This window comes from Gymnoscopelus braueri (genome assembly GCF_963280865.1).
Source record: "Gymnoscopelus braueri genome assembly, contig: SCAFFOLD_82, whole genome shotgun sequence".
Classification (NCBI taxonomy): domain Eukaryota; kingdom Metazoa; phylum Chordata; class Actinopteri; order Myctophiformes; family Myctophidae; genus Gymnoscopelus; species Gymnoscopelus braueri.
The window spans coordinates 135,235-141,338 of record NW_027660740.1 but is presented as its reverse complement, the minus strand read 5'-3'; the positions used below and the strand labels follow the sequence as shown (position 1 = coordinate 141,338).

At 40.4% G+C, this 6,104-nt stretch overlaps 1 long non-coding RNA gene across 1 annotated transcript; it reads right to left on the bottom strand.

Moving 5' to 3' along the window:
• Nucleotides 1–211: 211 nt before the first annotated feature.
• Nucleotides 212–5,547, bottom strand: LOC308081237. Its single transcript, XR_013932816.1, has 4 exons — nucleotides 5,406–5,547; nucleotides 4,891–5,028; nucleotides 2,117–2,169; nucleotides 212–717 (listed from the first exon to the last, which is right to left on the bottom strand). It is a non-coding gene; the product is annotated as an uncharacterized lncRNA (long non-coding RNA).
• Between the last annotated feature and the right edge of the window lie 557 nt (nucleotides 5,548–6,104).

The following is a 6,104-nucleotide window of genomic DNA, read 5'->3' as shown; positions in this document are numbered from 1 at the left end:
TATTGTCTGAATCAACTTTGCTTGCGTTCGTTTACGTGCTAAAAGAGTGACTTTGAGATCATATGAGCATATTTTGAATTATCAATTTCTAATCAATGGAGCAATTATTTTGTACTTCTTGTTCATCTTTGGAGTTACATCATGGCAAGGTAACTACACAACCCAAACCTCTACCACAGTGGTCTTGCCCTTTAACCCCTCACTGCTCCCCGCTCCTCTGTGGGCACTCAGCACTCAGCAGTCAGCTGGGTGAATCTGAAAACTGAAGTTCCCCGTGGGATAGTTATAAAATAAAATAAAAGGTAACTGTCCCTGGACAGGTAGGTCCATGAGGAAGAGCAAAAGTCCAAGACCATTCTGACTGTTGTTTTGTTGTCACAGTTAATAATGGTTCTGTTTTTCTATAAATCAGACTTGTTATTGACTATAGTGACAATATTCAACTGTCGACAAATCACATGTTAAAACAATTATTTACATGGACTATCAAATAGCATAGAAATGATAGGAAATATTATATAAATGTCCATTTAAAATGTGTCTTTAAGTAGCTACCCAGTTCTCAAACATTGCTGGTCCAGGATCAGCCATGGAGGGTCATGGTGCTGTAGGTGTTTGCAGAGGCAGCTGAACATTGGAGTCAGTAGAAGCTGGATCAGAAGCAGGATTTTTACGTATCGTCTCGTATGTTGAACTGGTAGGCTGGATTGTATCGTACTGAAACCAGTCAGAAAAAAGAAAAACATGAATACATTGTAGTCGTAGTAGTATGGAGTTGGTTGTGGAGGGGACCCTCCACAACCAACTATTATTATAACAGTGGTAGTAACAAGCAGAGGATTCTCAAATCCTCTGTTGAGGGTCACACAAGAAAAGAAGCAATTTCTGGAAATGAAATATGTAAACAGAACCAACCAGTTATTTAAAACTAGTCCATACCCGGTCAACGCATCCGTGGGGGGATATGCACACATTATCTGGCAACCCGGGAGGCAGTTTGTCCCATAGCTGGGCAGCCCTGTAACCATGGCGACATTCTTTTACACAAAAACACTAATAAACAGCTGAGATATGGTGAAATCAAAAAAGGGCTTCGCTGTTAGGTGCACATAATGGTCAATGGCTGTGTGCAATTTCAGATCAACTGCTCCAGCCACTGAGGAGAACCGGGCAGAACTAATTTTGGCCTCACCTCATTTTGGTCTCAGAGGTTTCTGGAATTATAAGAGGATAGGAGGATATAGGAGGATGTTTTGGATTTTGCTGAATTATACACAGCAGTCGCTCTCTCTCTCTCTCTCTCTCTCTCTCTCTCTCTCTATCACACGCGCCCCATGCTCAAATTCTAGGTTAGTTGTCATAAATGTACACGAATAGCGAATAACTAAAAATACAACGCAAAAGCCTCCCCCTGGCCAGCCGGGGCGCCTGATGGAGGGGAAAGGAACTGGTTGGAATAACGTGTTCCTTCCACGCGCTACGTCCTACCGGGGAAACTCTCCCCTGTCAGGTGACAAGAAGGTCAGTTGGCTCTCATGCATTGAAGGAGGCATGAACTCTGCCCTGGCCTCCCTAGGTTGGCAGAGGGAAGGTAGTGCCCAGGATTACATAGAAAATTGGCACTGGGTGTAAAAAATGGGGTTACAAAATCGTGGGATAAAAATTAAAAAAATATATATACAAAAAAAATACAACGCAAAATACATTTTATTTTCATTCATTTTGTGCACTTTATATATCTATCCATGTTCGTACAGCTCAATGAGTGTTCATAGCAGCATGTATACAGGTACGTCCATGCATACAGTATGTACCATGCAGACGTACGGTATGTACGTATGTATGTATGTATGTATGTACTGTATGTATGTATGTATGTATGTATGTATGTATGTATGTATGTATGTATGTATGTCTGTATGTCTGTATGTCTGTATGTCTGTATTACTGTATGTACTGTATGTACTGTATGTACTGTATGTATGTACGTCTGTCTGTCTGTCTGTCTGTCTGTCTGTCTGTCTGTACGTATGTATATACGTACGTAAGTCGCTTTGGAAAAAGCGTCTGCTAAATGACTGTAATGTAATATGGAAACATAGAAATATCCACTCACCACTGGGTCGGGGGGCTTGGGTCTGTTATGGCATCGAGCTGATAAACAAAAACCTTCAAACATATAACAGACACAAATCAAAAGGAAAAGTCTTTACAACACTTTTTTACTGTGAAAAATATTACAATTCTCTATATCATACGATACATCTAACTGAATGTCCTGAATACCTAAGCTGCAATCCAGAACTAATCTTAATGAAAATAATATTATGTTATCCAATCTGTTTGGTAGAGTGTGTTAATACAATTTATTACACAGCTTGGAAGTTGGTTGAATGCTTGATTCTGATTGGTCAATCACTTAATTAATTGTTCTGTTATTCTTGAATAATGCCCGCTGAACTCAACATCAGACCGCTGTGTAATCAAAGGCTCATAGCATCTAGCTCTATCTTGGAAGAAACGTGCCGTGAGCTTCTAGAGCTTAAGAGATATACAAAATAAATTCAAACTGTATTTTTAGATGGAGGACCGCAGTCTAATATAGATCAACTTGAAGGTCCTTGACATGAAAATGTTTGAGAACCTCTGCTCTACAGTATCTCACAAACACTTCACACACAACCCAGGTGGAGGCGCTGTTACACAAATAATCAGTGTGTAAGTAAAATCACCATTCCAACTTGAACTAGACGGGTCGCAATTCTGGGAAATTGCAAAGTGTGGTTGCGCCGACGCCGGTCGCAGGTCGGCGCCGCCGGGACTTGAGGAATGCGCTTGGAGGAATACCGTCGGAGGCCGCGCGACGTGCCATTCGAATTTGGTGCTGATTGGATCCCACGTTCGTGACACGTGCCGTTTTGATTTGAGGAAATAGGCCCCTCCCACTAAATAAATAGGCCCCTCCCACAAATGTAGCGGGCCAATGACAACGTCCTGTAACTCCTGAGATCACCTGCTTTTCATTTTGAGAGGAGTGATCCCCCCAAAAATCATATTTTTGCATCAAACGGTTACGTTTTGCGCAGTTGTGGCGCCCCCTATGGATCAAAGTGGAAATGCTTTTGGTGATTCGTTGAGTAAACCACCCTCGACATGTGATTTAACTTTGGGATCGATTGGACGTTTCGTTCGTGATTTTTGGCATTTTTGGTAAAACGGGCCCCTCCCAACTTTGGAAGCCAATTACGGACGAACGGTAAGGCCTATATAGGGAGTTGCGTAATGACCCAAGGAATCTAGGTGAAAGGAAATTTTGATTTTACGACCTACGGTTCAAGAGTTATAGGCCAAAACGTAAAGGGGGCTGTTATAGTGCCACCATGAGGCCGAATGGTGTATTTAGATGTATAATAATTTTGGACTAAATTATGAACCTCCCCTTCAAATCTGGTAACTCTAGCTTTTACGGTTTCTGAGAAAAAAATACTTGAATTTGAGTTTTTTCACTTTTCCATCAAAGCGGATGGGGAAATCTAATGCACTAATAAATCAATATCAATTAAACTATGTAACCAATCTCTTAGCAAAATACAAGCACACGATTCCCGGTGAGACCGGTCATTTTGACATATGTCGCAAAATTGGGAAAAATAAACTGTGGGAGGAGTAGCACGGCAAAGTATTGTTTATCTAGAAAGAATAATAAAGTTCATCAAGAACAATAGTCTGGTTGCCCTGTTAGGGCAACCACACTAATTATGCAGAACAGTGGGTTAATAGCTAGGTCTCTACACAATATCAGGTTCAGAAGTTGTTCATATATTTGTAGGGGTACACATATTCAACATAAGCCATAAGCTACCACTAAGCTATACTAGTCTGAAACTGTGAATTAGAGATGTAGAGCAAGTAAAAAAAAACACACCTACGTAGATTTGACCACCCATTTTATAATGGCTCAATTTTGGGACTCTTGCTCACGGCCTAAGGATCAGACATCACTGGTCATTGAGCTGAACAGTGTGGAGTTGGAGGTAAAATAAATGTGGGAAAAACATTCAGGTGGGATACAAATTTCATCCAATCAGGAGAGAGAACCCCTCAACAAACTCATTCATTCATTCATCATTTATCAGCTTGTGTTGCAGTTCATATTTTATCTCATTTATTTGTGTCATCACTTCCAATTCCACTTGTTTTTCCATGTATGGGTTTCTCTCTCCTGATTGGATGAAATTGGTATCCCAACACAAATATTTATTTTCTGTTTAATAAAGAGCTGGAGAGACATGGAGACCCCCGTTACTGAATAAACACTCTATAGCAATGATTACTATGGGAATATAGAGCTATTTAACACTTAGTTTAACAACAACAAAAATCTCCTTTTAACCAGCATACTGGTAGAGTGTGTTAATACTATATAACTAGTACATGTGTAGTGGGGGGAGGTGATCTCCCATTGAGACATTTAGACCCTGGTATCCCTGGCAGACATTAAGTACTGTCTGAAGCTCATAAGCACAATATCTCCCCAGGACGAACAGAATTCCTTCTTGGAGCAGTGTTAGAAATGTTGTCTCCCCTGCGGTAGACCCAGGTTTGAATATTGCACACATTACAGTGAATATTGTAAACTTTCCGTTGTTGCAGTAACACTGACACAGGCAGTCCATGTGTGTGTTTACAATGAACCAATCAGATTCAAGCAGCGGAACCATCTGTTTTATATGAATTGTACAACTGGTTAGAATAATGTTTTCTTCATTAAAATAATTCCTTTATTGCAGCTTTAAAGTAGTGAAACAGACTCAAATCATTATTGTTGGTATGAAATCTGAACCCGACCTGTGACCTTTAAAACACTGACCATCTGGAAGTTGTACAGACCTGTTAGAGCTGTTAGAGCTGTGATCAGAAGGAAGTTGAGAACCAGAGACACGATTGTGAGCGGACCGTTGGGCCAAAAACTGGAAGTAAGATCTCTGGCAGTCTCTTTACACGTCTGACAGGTTGGCTGCTCGCCAGCTGAAAAACAATCAAACAAACAAACAAACAAACTCTAAGTCAATGTCATCACAACACAAAGTTGACCATATCATGTGTCACTGGAAAAATAACAATAATCTTTCTTTGTTTATTTGAGGAGCAATTTTCAGAAGCTTTGCAGTCAACAATGATCCCTGTGTCAAATAGTGTGAGTCAGGAGTAAAGTATCTAAACGGAACACAATTTAAACACAGAAATCAGGAAACAATGTCACTACAAAATTAAATAAAACAGCAAAGGTGATAGATCATGCCAACCTATTAATAATATTCTTCACACATTATCTATCAGGGGTGAGGTTTACTGGATTGAGTACAAATATTAGTTCTAGATAATACTTTAAAGTTCATGCTTACCAGAGATAAGATGGAAGATTTCATTGATGTCATTGTTGTCTGCTCTGGTGCAGTAAAACAATCTATCTTCCACAGTCACGTTGTGAATGAACAGACGATTCCCCAGCTTCACAGAGTACCTGTCTTTGAAAGTCTCATTGTCATATATACTTTGCGCTATTTTTTTATTGAACGTTCTCAGGATCTTAACAGGACCTCCCACTAGCTTCATGATGTTCCAGATGATATTATCCAGATCCAGAGAACAGTTGAGGATGGTGTCTTGTCCCAGTTCCACAGGTATATAGGTCCATTTCAGAGTGTGGACAGAGGTCATAAAAACACCACAGAAAAACAACAGCATCTGTACGTGTTTCTCCATGTTGTTGTTCAGCACACAAACCAGGAGACAGCTGTCCTACTGTCTGTCTTTTCAGCGGTCCGTCTGTCTGTCTGTCTCTCCTACACTGTCTCCCTCTCAGCTGTGCTACTGTCTAAATACAATAGAGGTATGACAGTGGATTCACATTTCTGTTTAAAAGAAGTTTGACGTCAGTCAAGCTTCCTTCCAAAGAAATTAACCTCATGTAACCTGAAAACCAACTGACCAACGGTACTGAGAACGATCATGTGACTTCCTTTTCGTGATCTCTATAACGGATCCTGTTCAAACCACACGCAGCTACCTTCAACAGGAAGTTAAAGCTGCTTCTTAAGAGA